General features: G+C 34.7%; 1 long non-coding RNA gene across 1 annotated transcript; it reads right to left on the bottom strand.

The window, feature by feature from the left end:
• Positions 1-9,216: 9,216 nt before the first annotated feature.
• LOC143051763 (uncharacterized) lies at positions 9,217-12,378 on the bottom strand. Its single transcript, XR_012970900.1, has 3 exons — positions 12,130-12,378; positions 10,667-10,852; positions 9,217-10,195 (listed from the first exon to the last, which is right to left on the bottom strand). It is a non-coding gene; the product is annotated as an uncharacterized LOC143051763 (long non-coding RNA).
• Between the last annotated feature and the right edge of the window lie 3,620 nt (positions 12,379-15,998).

Below are 15,998 nucleotides of genomic sequence, written 5' to 3'. Positions count from 1 at the left end.
CCTTACAATGAATCTTCATTACATATAATTGACCTATTGCTTATGGTATCTTAGAAACAAACTTAACATTGACCAATGAACCATGAAAATAAGGTCCAGGTCAAATGATAACTGCCAGACAGACATATACACCTTACAACCCTTACATATAACAAATATAGTTGACTTATTGCTTATTTATTGCAAAAACTTAACATTGAGCAATGAACCGTGAAAATGAGGTCAAGGTCAAATAAATTTCTGAGACTAACATGTTCATCGTAAAACATTTCCATACATCAAATAAAGTTGACCTATTGCATACAGTATTAGAAAAAAGACCAAAACTCAAGACTGTACTTTAACCACTGAACCATGAAAATGAGGTCATGGTCAGGTTGGACATGTACACCTTAAAATCATTCCATACATCAAATATAAAAAACCTATAATTGATTATAGTATCTGATATACGTACTTGACTACGAAAACTTAACCTTCTCTACTGATCCATGAAAAGAGGAAGAGGTTAAATGATAACTGTCTGACGGGCACGATGACCTTGCAAGGTTATCCTATTACTCATAATAAGAAAAATTAAGATTACTTACAAAAAATCTTTTTACAAGTAGTCACTTTAAACCATTAAAATATAACAGACGGAAACTTCGTAACAAATATGGCATCTCTACATGTATACATGTGTGCCGTTTTCAATAAAAACGTGATTTCTTGTCCCAGCCACTTTAAAAAAAAATGTGTTTGATCTTTACAAGTAATTTTTTGTGCAGTCAGTACATTGAATTATATTTAACATTTTAAAGCAAAGAAACAGGCTATTTTTTAGAGGGATTGATAAGATATTGATTCCTGAATGGTCCAAAACAACCAAAATGGCATGTCCCTAGACAGCCTGATCAACATTCACACTCTAAAATATCGTAAAAAAATGTAGAAATAAATGTTATTTTTACTTAATATAAGTTCTTTAATAATTCAAAAGTATGTTTAGAGCCAACATATTTTAATAAACAGCTAGATTTTCAGAAAGTGTGTCCCTGACAAAATGTCCACTAAGAAACGAAGTCATTAAAATTTGCTAATAAACAGTTTAATAACATCAATGTAAGTTTGCTTGCAAGAGATATAAACATTACGGTCTTACAAAAGAATTGATGATTTTGTAACGGCAGTTAAATTGTTGGTAAGAAAAATTGAGCACATCAAATGGACCAGAGTGATACTGTATTTTTGTTTATGTCCACTACGAAACGGGTCAAATCTCCTTCAGTATCTGGTTTTAAAATTATGAAAAAAAATATCAGTGTTCAGCTTAATACATGCTTTGCTGAATACAATCAGTCTTGTTACTATTGTAACATAGGGACTGTGGGGGAAAATAAAACATGTGAATATGTCCCTATGAAACGGTCACCTACGAAACAAGTATGGTAGAAAAACGTTTCGTAGTGGACACTACCACTACCATGCAGTCTCTTTTTACTCTTTTTTTTCAATTATATTCGTGCAAAACAAATGACAAGGGTTAGTTTCATGTAATTTTTAATATGTTTTTATTAACATAGAATAAGGTTGATGTCAACTACGAAACTTTTGGTCCACTACGAAACGGTTTTGTCAATTACGAAACGCATCAAAATGTCCACTACGTAACATGAGTTGTACCTTAATATGTGAAGTACTGTCTAATCTTTATAGATATAAAAAAAAATGGTTCTCCAATTCAGAAAAAATAAGATCTTTCTAGTACTATAAAGTAAACAAACTGGAATGTCTATAGGAGACATTTAAAATTGCAATAAGATGTGTGTTTAGAAGTAGTTTCGTAGGGGACAAGTGTCCCCTACGAAACAGTACACAAATTATGAAAACAATAACATTTTAAAGAGTATTTAAGATTGCACTTTTTGTTTAAGGTATTCAAAATAACGCTTGAAATCAAATTTTAGAAAAGTTGATTTTCCATTTTTTTTTCGGTCTGAAAGTCACGCTTTTATTGAAAAACGCCCATATACAAAGTATAAAGCATTCAATTATTCCAACTTAAATATGAAGCTTTAAAAAATAAAATCACAAAAATACTGAACACCGAGGAAAATTCAAAACGGTAAGTCCCTTGTAAAATGGCAAAATCAAATGATAAAACACATCAAACGAATGGACAACAACTGTTAGCTAACGCCCCGCCGGATCACTATCCCTCTGTCGAGCTCTCTGCGACAAAAGTCGTTGGCTCGACAAAAACTCAAGACTGAACACCTCAAAAACTTGATAGAGAATGTGTCTATGACAATATTGGAACTTATCCGTAAATTGGTATTGACATCAAAGAACAATTTGAAATGCACGAGTATACCCTATCAAATGTTGTTGGAAGATATTTTGCAAAATGTGTAATATTTTTTTTTCTCACAAAAGCTAATTCCGTATTCGACCGCAGAGGGACACAAGTTTGTGGAAAAAGCTACCATGAAGAGAAATTGATTTTTTTCACAAAAGGTAAATCAACATACTACATGTAGAAGCTCAAGCCGATTTTGAAGTTCGTTTAACCGGCCAAAAATCAATAGAGTATTGTCATTGAGAACCATTAAGTTTTGGTGAAACTCTAGCACAGAAAAGTTTTTAACAACAATATAGTCATCATCTCACCTAAATAGAAACGAATAGGACCTTCCTATTATAGTTTCAACACTGCATTTTTTTTTTTACAAAATCAGAAATAATATTGATTTATCGTACGACATTGAAGCGCTGACTAACGACATGAAAGTCTTGACGGACGACATGAAAGTGCGGACAGAAATAATATTGATTTATCGTACGACATTGAAGCGCTGACTAACGACATGAAAGTCTTGACGGACGACATGAAAGTGCGGACAGACATAGGGCTCATATTACGGTACTATACTGTTTTCATTAAAACAATGTTAGATAAGTTAAAATTTTTCAAATTGTTCAATGAACGAATAAATACTCCATGCGCTTTTAAATCACAAATTCAGACCAGATGCTCCACAGGGCACACCTTATACGACCGCAGAGTTCGAACCCCGAACATTGGGGCAAGTATGGACACAACATTCAAGCTTGATACAGCTCTGAATTTGGATTGTGATTAAATAGTTGACACAACACAGGTTTCTGACACATAATGAATGTGGTCTAAGAACTTAAACTTAAAAACTTTAAATTTTAAACTGGACATTACCAATTATGGTCCAATATCCAAAATCTAAATACATGGTTAGATTCAGCATATCAAAGAACCCCAATTATTCAATTTTTGATGAATTCAAACGAAGTTTAATTTTTCACCATCTGGGCCCCTTATTCCTAAACTGTTAGGACCAAAACTCCCAAAATCAATCCCAACTTTCCTTTCATGGCCATACCATACACCTTGTGTTTAAATTTCATAGATTTCTATTTACTTATACTTAAGTTATGGTGCGAAAACCAAGAAAAATGCTTATTTGGGCCCTTTTTGGCCCCTAATTCCTAAACTGTTGGGACCTCAACTCCCAAAATCAATTCCAAACTTCCTTTTGTGCTCATAAATCTTGTGTTTAAATTTCATTGATTTCTATTTACTTATACTAAAGTTATTGTGCGAAAATCAAGAATAATGCTTATTTGGGCCCTTTTTTGGCCCCTAGTTTAAACATTTTTTTATTGTTCAAAATGACAAAAGGATCAGACATAAGTTTTACATATTTTAGGCCCCTAATTCCTAAACTGGTAGTGATATGCGTCTAGTGCATTTATGCCGCTGACTAGCATTGTATGTGAAAAGAGAGCCGAGTGCGTCAGTCTCTCCTGTCAGTACATAGCCTCTACACTACCAAGACTCCATTGGTGCCTCCTCGTGGTAACACACGGATACTGGTCTCATTCGATGCCAGGCTTTACTGATGGAGATCGGGGAGCAACAAGGGCCCTGTAGATGCAGTGTGTAGGTCCATCGGCGTGTGGATATGCCCTAGCACTCATTAACCTTGTCCCAGCTATGGGTAAATAGCCAGTCAGATGGGGGTTGATAGCCCAGAAAGGCAATCCATCTAGGAGAGACAACTCTGATACCAATCCGGGTAGATCTTTGCTCGTAAGCCTAGGCCGGCATTCGATCTAGGGGAATGGAACCTCAACTACAAATCCACTGGCCCTCCAGGTTAGGGGGTTGAGCACAAGACTAACTATCTCGTCTCATAAAAAAACTCTAGTTACGGAAACCAGACCAGTAAACATAAACAATTGCAACGGTATACCAGTGGATGCACGTTGTCAAGGCAACAGCATGAACGTTGTTAGTGAAAGCTTTCTAGAAGCTAACAACAGGAAAAGCAACCTTCTGGGGCCGAAAGAACATCTAAAGATAGGAGCATGGAACGTACGAACCATGTATGAATGTGGAAAGACTGCCCAGGTAGTTAAAGAGATGCAATCGTACAATATTGATATTCTTGGAGTAAGCGAATGCAGGTGGACTGACTGTGGATCTGTTACAACATCTACAGGTGAAACGATTATATACTCAGGTAGAAAGGATAATAAACATCACCAAGGGGTTGCTATTATCATGAACAAAAAGGCTAAAGGTGCACTCATTGAATGGTCACCAGTAGATGAGAGAATTGTTGTTGCAAGATTCCATTCCAAATATGCCAAACTGACAATGATACAATGTTATGCACCAACAAATGATGCAGATGATGAAACAAAAAGAACTTTTTATGAGAAACTCCAAAGTATAACCTGCAAAACACCACGACATGACATCCTTATAGTCTTAGGTGATATGAATGCTAAAGTAGGAAATGATAACTTAGATAGAGAAAGAGTTATGGGCAAACATGAACTTGGCACTATAAACGAAAATGGAGAACTACTTGTAGATTTTTGTGGAGATAACGACCTTGTTATTGGAGGTACACTTTTTCCACACAAAAACATCCATAAAATCACATGGAACTCCCCAAATGGTCGTGACAAAAACCAGATAGATCATTTGATGATAAACGGAAGATGGAAAAACTCACTTTGTGACGTGAGAGCTATGAGAGGAGCAGACTGTGGTAGTGACCATCACTTGATTTGTGGTAAAATTAGACTGAAGCTAAGAAAAGCAGTAAAGAATAGAACCAACAAGAGGGAAATATTTGATACAGTCAAATTAAAACAACCTGAAATTCTCAAGAAATTTAAGATCGAGCTAAGAAACAGGTTTCAAGTGTTAGAAAACCTACAAGACAACAAGCCAAGTACTGTAGAAAGCTTAGAACAGGGATGGAGTAGGATTGAAACTTTGTTTAAAGAAACATCAAGAAACACTCTAGGGCTCCGACAATGTGAAAGGAAGAAATGGATAAGTGATGACACATGGACTAGCATTCAGCAGAGAAAAGACATAAAGACAAAATTGAACAGCACAAAATCAGAACGAATCCAAACTACCCTAAGGAAAGAATATTCAGTCAAAGACAAAGAAGTAAAACGTAAAGCAAAAGCAGATAAGGCAATATACCTAGAGACACTTGCTAAAGAAGCAGAGACAGCAGCTTCTAAAGGAGAACTTAGCACTGTTTATAAAATCACTAAAGAACTAAGTGGTAAGCACACGAGCTCCAGTGTTCCATGTAAGTCCAAGGATGGTAAAATACTAGCCTCAGAAAGTCAACAACTGGAGAGGTGGACTGAACACTTCAAAGAAACATTGAATGCAGAACACCAGGCAGATGTTCCAGTTATAGAACAGTTTGGAATAGAACTAGACATCGATATTGGGGAAGTATCAAGGGATGAGATCAGGAAGGCAATAATTCGACTCAAGAACGGGAAGTCACCTGGCTTAGATGCAATAACAGCTGAAATGCTTAAAGCAGACATAGAAACAAGCACAACCATGTTTCATGAACTGTTTAGGCATATCTGGACACATGACACTATTCCAAATGATTGGGCAAAGGGTCTTATAATCAAACTACTCAAGGAAGGAGACAAAAGTGACTGCAACAACTGGCGTGGTATAACTTTGCTGTCAGTACCAAGCAAGATACTACTGAGAGTACTTTTAAACAGAATAGATGATGCTATAGATGAAATTCTGAGGAAAGAGCAGGCAGGGTTTAGATCAGGTAGAGGATGTATCGACCATATTTTTACACTCAGAAATATAAAAGAGCAAAGTATAGAGTGGCAAAACAAACTAGTCCTAAATTTCATTGACTTTCGTAGAGCCTTTGACAGTATTAAAAGAAATTCCTTATGGGCCATCCTTAGGGCATATGGTGTACCTTTTAAAATAATCACCTTAATACAAGCTTTCTACAACAACTATGAATGCTGTGTATTACATAACGGTCAACAGTCAGAGTGGTTCCAAGTAACATCTGGAGTACGACAAGGGTGTGTAATTTCTCCTATCTTATTCATTACAGCAATAGATTGGTGTATGAGAACAACATTGGGTAATGAAATCACAGGCATCAGATGGACCATGAATTCTTTTCTTGAGGATTTAGATTTTGCAGATGATATCTGTCTACTTTCCAGCAACAGAAACAACCTGCAGAACAAAACCACCAGACTGAATGAAACAGCACAAAGTATAGGCCTGACTATTAATGAGAAGAAGACCAAGCTCATGAACATCAGCAGTAATACAATTCAACCAGTGTACTTGGGACATAACATCGTAGAAGAGGTTGAGGACTTTACATATCTTGGAAGCATGCTAAGTAACACCAATGGAACAGCAAAAGATATAAGAGCCAGAATAAGCAAAGCCAGATATGCATTCTGCCAACTACAGCCTATATGGAAGAGAAGGTCCATCAGTCTGAAGACAAATATCAGAATATACACCAGCAATGTGAAGTCAGTCCTTCTATCTGGGGCAGAATGCTGGAGAATTATCCAATCAGACATGAAAAAGCTTTCCTCATTCCATAACACCTGCTTGAGGAAGATCTGTAAGATATTCTGGCCCAATACTATTTCCAACAAAGACCTGTACCACAAAACCAATCAGTGTTGTATTGAAACAGATATTAAAAGGAAGAGATGGCGTTGGATTGGCCACGTATTGAGGAAAGGAAATGAGGATATCACCAAGATTGCTTTGAGATGGACACCTGATGGTAGACGAAAAAGAGGGAGGCCAAAAGAGACCTGGCGCAGAATGATAGAATCAGAGATGAAAGACCTTGGGAAAACCTGGAAGGAGATCGAGAAGAAGGCAAAAGACAGGCAAATGTGGCGAGTACTGGTTGAGGCCTTATGTGCTGACAGGCACGAAGAGGATGAGTGAGTGAGTGAATTCCTAAACTGTTGGGACCTAAACTCCCAAAAACAATCCCAACCTTCCTTTAGTGGTCATTAACCTTGTGTCAAAATTTCAAAAAATTCTATTTACTTAAACTAAAGTTATGGTGCAAAAACCAGGAAAATGCTTATTTGGGCCCCTTTTTACCCCTAATTCCTAAACTGTTGGGACCTCAACTCCCAAAATCAATCCCAACCTTCCTTCCTTTTGTGTTCATAAACCTTGTGTTTAAATTTCATTGATTTCTATTTACTTATACTAAAGTTATAGTGCGAAAACCAAGAATAATGCTTATTTGGGCCCTTTTTTGGCCCCTAATTCCTAAACTGTTGCGACAAAAACTCCCAAAATCAATCCCAACCTTCCTTTTATGGTCATAAACCTTGTGTTTAAATTTCATAGATTTCTATTCACTTATACTAAAGTTATAGTGCGAAAACCAAAAGTCAAAAATTTCAATTTTTGCGGTCGTATAATAATGTTATTAGGTTGCTGTTTTATTGAAAAATATGGCTGAGGATTAAATAGCAAAATATAGGTTGTTCTTCTTTTGCGTCTCAGATCAGGCCGCCTTGAAGTGATGTTCACTTTTACATTTCAGTGTAGTTTGACTTATTAGTTTGTACGACAGTTTTGATGTTAGTCATGATGTTATCTGTTTCTTCGACTTATATTTTTGAGTTTGTTTCCTTTGGATCGTCTTGCTTTTTCATCCACGAGGAAGATGCACAGATTGTCAAAAGTTCGATGATAACATGCACTCACATGGCTAGATACTAAAAAATTAGAATATAGAGAATATATAAAAAAAAATCTAAAATTGAAAACAACGTTCATAAGTTCGTCTGAACCAGTGAAAACTCTACGACAGATTTTTTTCCATCGGATCACTAGTGATGGTGATACAAGGCTGAAAACACATCATCAGTCTTTATTTTACTTATGCTTTAGTTAAAGTTCTAGATTCCTTAAAATGTAATTTGATTTTTGGAAAAAATAACATTTTACCCAACACAAGCATATTACAAACCGACTTTTGTTATTAAATTAGAATAACGCGAACATAAAAAACGACAATCTTCTTTGTTTATAAAAAAAATCCACCAACAAAGCCGTCAAACTACATGTAGGGCGAGACCGTGGTAAATAATGTCTGCTTTAATATATAGTATTACATGACACACAATAATACCAAAAACTGATCTAACATTTTCAAGTTAGTTTCAATTCATTGTAACCATATATATCCTGATTGTACATGTATAACCTTTCAATATGCCAATTCTCAATCATTGTATGACAGACGACATTCAGGAATTAATCTACTACTGAAATAGTTTTCTGCTAAACTGTCATCCCGAACCAATCTTATACTTCGTCGATACTGTCAATGTAAGCTAGCCGTAATACAGTCTAATTTTCTGAACACCCTTATAAGCCGTGAGACAGGGCCTCAGTTTTCTGAACACCCTTATAAGCGGCGAGACAGGTTTTTTTCTGATGACATGTCATCCTGACCCAATCTTACATGTCGTCGATACTGTCAATATAGCTAGCAGTGAACCAGGGCATCAGGGTAGTTTTCGGATGACCTGTCATCCTGACCCAATCTCACATGTTGTCGATACTGTCAGTGTTAGCTAGCAGTCAGACACGTCACAGGACACCAGGCTAGTTTTCTGAACACCCTTATACGCCATGAGACCGGGCCATCATCTAGTTTTCCGATGACCTGTCATCCTGATCCAATCTATACTGTAAGTGTTAGCTAGCAGTAAGACACGACACCAGGCTAGTCTTCTGAACACCCTTATCCAGATATATTATGTGGAACACCGATCATAGCATTTTAATGTAAAACCATGGGTAAGTAAAGTGGGGCTCAAAACTTCATCAATTATGCATTTTTATATGTTACTTTTGGTAGAATAACAACAGCAAATTACGTTATAAGATAGTGCCTACTTTTGTTCTTGATTCTGATTGATTGAATTATGTTATATAGATACAATGGATAAGCGTGGATTCTTGTAACCCGGAAACTATGGTATTGGTTGAAATTGTAATCCAGAATTAAATGTCAATGTAACTTGTCTACAATTTGTTACTAGAAAAAAACTTTTTTAGACGTGGTTTCTTTCTTCGGAAAGTCACAGAGACCATATCAACTACTGGTAACAGTTTTAACTTCTTTTTCAATTGTCGACTTACATAATTTTTATGAATTGACAATACAGCCAAAGTAACCTAGAAACACAATCATACAAGTGTTAATTGAAAAAACGGGACATTTGGCAATAAATTCGATCTTGAATTGTACAATATTTTATGCAAGCAATAGTGACTATACCAAACCTAATTGTCTGTAAAATAAACGGAAGGATATAAGGATATGACTTCTCCACGTAAAGTCTAAGAATACAAAGATCATCCGGGTTCAGAAGTACATCCTACTTTTTTTTTAAATTATTGTTGCACTTGAGGTGCACATTCAGCTGACAATTTTGTGGCGTTCTATACGATGATGATGATGATGATGATGAACCAGCTTTCTTATCATCAAAAGCAAATATTATTTTCTTCTGTTAACAGCTCATTCATTTCAACCTAACGGTCTATTAGGAAAAAGACTTTGGTAAGATGGTGGGGCAGTTCGTGATGATTCTGTCGGTAATCCTCTGTGCTCTTCATAATATGGTGGCGGCGGAGAGCCAGAACTTAGATGATTTGGCTGTGAAACTATAGCAATACACAGTTCTCGAGTATCTGGTTGAGTCCAATGTCGTTGATTGAGTCTACGCCGAACTGGTTGCGATGTTATAGGTCGAATTCTGCGTCTTCGATGTGTACGCCTCGTATAATGTTTTTCTATAATATAACCACAAAAGAACAGGTTGAAGCAAGAGTTTCAATATTTGATACAAAACATTACATGAAGAGCATTATTTTTTTTTCCAATTTATATAAATGCATACATCGGAAGAACAGGTTTTTCAAAGCAATGCGTTATTTTTATAATTGGAAAACTACCATGCATTTGGACTGTAAGAATTGTGAAAATAAATAAAAATAAATAGCATTCTGTTGCAGAAATGGGCAATACAAATATTGCATTCATCTTGGAATTTAAATGTCGTATTGCTATTTGCAATGTATGTTTTCCAATGTATGTTGTCGATAAACTGTAAAATCTTTATTTTTGAGGAGTTTAAGTTTCCAAGACTAAATTATTTAAAAGGCTAAATGTTTTCACATTTTTACTTATTCTCATAACTTAGTTGTTATTTCGCAATTCTATCATAGTTTTAAAAAATAAACCACTCGATTAGTAAAACCTACTAGACATTTCAATGTAGGAATATCCCCAAATAGCGCTCCAACACCAACCAACGAGCAGAAATGCTGTAAACAGTAGCTGAAATAGTCCAAGCACCAAGCCACAACAACACGATGTACATTTATCCCCAAATTCCATATCGTCATTTTCAGCACAACAAAAAACTGAAACTCCTGCAACAACAGTGCCTAAAAGAAAACAATGCAAAACAAATTCTCAAGGTAATGTTAATCTCATGAATATATTTGTGTAATAATCTAATATTTGTTACACATACCATTATAGTAGAAGTTCTAAAAAAAAGTAGACATTCAAAAATAAAATACACACACCATATGTTTATACTTTACGTCTAGAATAGGTAAACTGGTGATCGGGAACGAAAAATCGTTTGTTTTGTCGTAATTTTCGTAACTCCATGTGCACTATGAAACGAATATTCGTATCCGTGCCAATTTTTTATTATTTGTGCTCAAAATCTATAGTCATTTCATTTTTTAGCTTATGAAGAAACGGAGAGAAAAATAAATCAGCTATCTTAAAGATTACATGTTGTGACCGTACTATTCCTGTCATATTTAAGGGTCATTAACATTTATAACCGATGGTTTACGAATTTGGTTATGTCAAAAGTTAAGATAATATAGTCAATTGCCAATCCACTTTATCACGTGATCACTTGAGCAATGTATCATCTTATTCCATAGAGGGAACATGACATGTGGAGAAGGATCTGCTGACCGTTCCGAAGAACCTGAGCTAACCCACCCCCGGTTTTGGAGTTCTTATTAATCAGTCTTTATTTTTCTATGAAGTGTTTAGTGATCTCTTCGTTTTTTCTTTCGTCGATTTCGTGTTTTGTCATGCATGTCGTTGTCAGTTTCAATTTGACTTATGAACTTTGAATGCCCCCCTTTGATCTTCCGCCTCTTTTGTAAATTCGCCTTAAACATTACAAAAACCCAGAGGAAAACAATGAGTGCAACAGAAAGACGTTTGGTTTTCTTTTTTTTCTAGAATACTTTACACATTCTCTTTTTCCAAAACCTCTTTCTTGTTTCCCGATACCACATTTCCGATGCTATTTTTTTTTTGTCAGAAATCTGAACGTCTCCAGGAAAAAAGGAGAGCGAAATTGTCTAAAAGAAATTCGTTTTCTTTTACCATTTAGATAAAAGATAGAAAATCAGCAGCCGCACATTAAGTTTTTTAAGATTTTGAATCTCTGTTTTTGAATCTTTTTTTGTTGAAAAAAATAAAAGCGAGGTGCATGCTTGCGTACCATGTACAGTTTGACTTAATGTATATTGACCTCAGAATTCTTTGACTATGTCCGAGACAATATGACATGTTAACTGTTTTTTCCCTATGTTTTGGGTATCTTTAGAGGTCTCTTTGGAGACGCTTACTTTTCAACTTTTTTTTCTGAAATTTTATTTCTTTACACATATAATGATTATCTTACCTGATCCAGGTATTATGAAGTTCAGAACACAGCAAAAATAAGCCATACAAAGTGGCATTGCAGGAGTTACAATTCTATCTGCAAAATCACCAGGCATTACAATTATTATTCCCAAAACATAACGAATGTATGGCGATGTAGTGCAATTAAAATCTTTCGTATTTCTTCTTTTTCTCTATGTTTTTAGTTCGTGTTGTTCATTTTTAAGTTAAGAATCATTACATATCACATATCGCTATATACACAAATATTTAAAAGACATATTTTGTGTACGTCTGTGTTGTCAATCAATATGTTTGAACATTTTTACGTATACAAACATAGATTTAAATTTCATTCATTTACAGTTATTCATACAAGTGTGTGTTGTACAGCAATAACTCTAAAAAATAAATTTTAAAGATATCGTTTGATATCGTAGTCTATAATCGACTTCTCAAACTGCAATCTAGATACCCGAAGGTTCTAAATCTTTTAAGATTCTATGTCTGTAGCGATTTTCTTACGTGGCCGCTCACATTCTGTATGTTTGTGCCGGTCCCATGTGTCTAAAGTAAGGAGCTTGCAATTCGGTGGTTGTCGTTTGTTTATGTGCTACATATTTGTTTATCGTTCATTTTTTGTTCATATTTAATGCCATTAGTTTTCCCATTTGAATTGTTTTACATTGTCATTTCGGGTCCTTTTATAGCTGTCTATGCAGTATAGGCGTTGCTCATTGTTGAAGTCCGTATGGTGACCTATAGTTGTTAATTCTTTGTAATTTGGTCTCTTGTGGAGAGTTGTCTCATTGGCAATCATATCACATCTTCTTTTTTTAATTTAAACACAGACTGGACTGGCCAAATCAGAAAATTGCTACGGATTCAGAACCCAGAAAGGGATTTAAAAGGTCCTTCAATGACAGTGACTGGTTACTACATGATAATATAGAAGTAATATAATATGTCATCTGTGTAAAAGGTATAATAGTTGCTTATTTTATTTTAAATGCTTTATTCGTGAAAAACATTTTTTTATTTACTGCACATAATCCTTTAATAACTAGGAAAAACTTATCTTAGCTAGCCAAGGTTTTTCGATCGACTCCCCTCCTCTCCACTACAAGGGTTATGATCCACTCCCCTCCTCTCACACAGTGGAGAGGAGAGGAGTGGATAGTTACCCTTGGCTAGCGAAGATGGGAAAAACATCTCAATGATTAACTCATGTCCTCACTTTAAGCACATGAATCCTAGATAGAAACTGATCTGGCTACTTAATTAATGAAAAAAAATCTACTGGTGATACAAGCAATAATACCAGTTCAAACTTCATTGACATACACTAAACCAAGTCGCAACCAGCAAATATCTAGGTGTAACCATTAGTTGAGGCAGAAATATTGATAATATGACTGGCAACCGAAATAAGAAATTATTATTTATCAGCCGAAATCTTTACAAGAGTGCATACGCTACGCTGTTCAAAATGTCTTGCCTGCTTTACTGACCTTCGGTTGTATGTTGAAAATTTTACACAAAAGGGTTTTACTAAACTTTTTTAATGATCTATGAAAATGATGTCAAGGTAGGATAAATCGTGTCAAATAAAACATGTACACCTTACAATTTGTTCTTCTATACATCAAACTTAATAGTTGACATACTGTTTTACTCTATGCTTATCGAAAACAGATCAAAATACAAAAACTAAACATTATTCAAAGAAACATAAAAAAAATAGGTCAAGGTCAGATTATCGGACAGACATATGCACATTACAATAAGTACATACGCCAAATATCTTACTTAAAAGTTAACTCGTTGTAATTACTTAGCTAAGTCTTTCGAATTGTTAAGGGCGTACGATACAGTTACAGGGGAGGTAATGACGTAAAATATTATTTTCGCGACGTCGAACTATGACATATCGGGAAAAGATGCATTTTTCGACTGATTTTGATCATTTAAACTGATTTAATTTGAAAACGAGTGCATGGACCCTATTTTTTTAAAACAAAATTTTGTTTCATTTTGCAGGGAGATTATGTTGACCAAATTTTATAAAACTGTAAATAGTGCAATTTTTTTAATTTTGATAAATATACAGCAAAAAAATACGTTTTTTTTCTCAATTCATGACCATTTGATAAATATGAGTTATTTCTGAATAATTTAATTTTGGATGTAACGCGTCTTCTGATTGGCTGACGTTATTTTGTTATTAGCCCATAGACATAATTTAGTCATGTGACCGTGACGTCATCAACGGTTTTTCATGGTTTTTTACGGTTTAAAATGGAATTTAGAATTAAATTATAAGAAATGACTAAGATTTTTCTGTCTATTCGAAAGAACATAAAAAATGTTATGCACACTGTTAAATAACCCGCTACGCGCGTTATTCAGTGTGCACAATTTTTTTTATGTTATTTCTTCATAGACAGAAGAAATATTACAGTCCTTCCTTAAATAAAAATGCATAAATTTTTAGGATACTTGTAAAATACAGAAATTACAAATTATTTAACAAAAACAATTTGTGTTTATCTTTTAAAACAAAAAAGTTGTGGCTTTCTTTCGAAAGGGAAAATACGGCCACAATTCCGAATTTTGAGCAAATATACATAACTCAAAAAGTAGCACATGAAGGTATATTTTTTATTACATATTTGATTTAATCAGGCAAAAAATAGCCTATATGGAAATTTTCATCAAACTGTAAATACGGGATCAAAACTGTATCGTATGCCCTTAAAACAAAACTCCACTCCAGTCTGATACTAACCGGCCTCCGTAGTAAATAATTTGACAGGACTGGTAAAAAAATATGCATGTGCGTCTCGATTTATGCGCTCAATAGACAGTTTATGGTTTAAACTTGATCTATATAGTGCCTGTCATATCTATCATCATGTCTATAAACATGATTAATATAATCCAATAGTTCTCACGGTACTCTGACCACACACAGACTCTTAACTGCTTTACACGTGTTATCTGTATAGTAATGTTTACTGATGTAATATAATATCCATGATGTGTAGCTTGTAATAAAGTGTAGTTTAATATAAGTCTTGAATGAATACAGACGTACATACATGCCCCATGCAGAATATAACATCGATAAATGATTCGACACCATTTAATCCATGAAGGATTTTGCATACGGCTTTGTGAAACACTTCGCTAGCAGATTTGATTCCAAACGGTAATCTTAAGAACTTAAATCTTCCGAATGGTGTATTGAATGCACATAAATTAGAACTTTCCTCGTCTAATTTGATGTTCCAAAATCCACTTGAAGCATCAAGCTTACTAAAATATTTTGCTCCTGCTAACTTAGCGGTTATTTCTTCCTGTCTCGGCAATATGAAATGTTCTCTCTTTATTGCTCGATTAAGATCTTTAGGATCTAAACATATCCTTAATTTACCATCTGCCTTTTCTACAATTACTATTGAACTAACCCATTCAGTAGGTTGTTCCACTTTTTCCACAATGCCTAATTTTTCCATTCTCTCTATTTCTGATTTTAATCTATCTTGCAGAGCAATCGGTACTCTACGTGGTGGGTGAATAACCGGATTGATTGATTTATCTAATTCAATATGATGATATCCTTCTAATTCCCCTATTCCATCGAATAAATCACTATTTTCTTTCAAAATAGATTCAGCACTTTTCTCAACTGACATAACTCTATTAATTAGATTTAATTTTTCACAAGCACTTAATCCTAAGATACATTGAGCATTGAAATTAACAACTGCAAATTCCATTCTTTCAATTTTATCTTTGTGAGATACATTTATGTAACATTTCCCTAGCACATCCATTTTTTCACCTGAATATGTGACTAATCTTGTTTTGCTTGGAATAATTTTG

Source organism: Mytilus galloprovincialis, chromosome 1, assembly GCF_965363235.1.
Source record: "Mytilus galloprovincialis chromosome 1, xbMytGall1.hap1.1, whole genome shotgun sequence".
NCBI classification, from domain to species: domain Eukaryota; kingdom Metazoa; phylum Mollusca; class Bivalvia; order Mytilida; family Mytilidae; genus Mytilus; species Mytilus galloprovincialis.
This window is presented reverse-complemented; position numbering and strand designations above follow the sequence as displayed.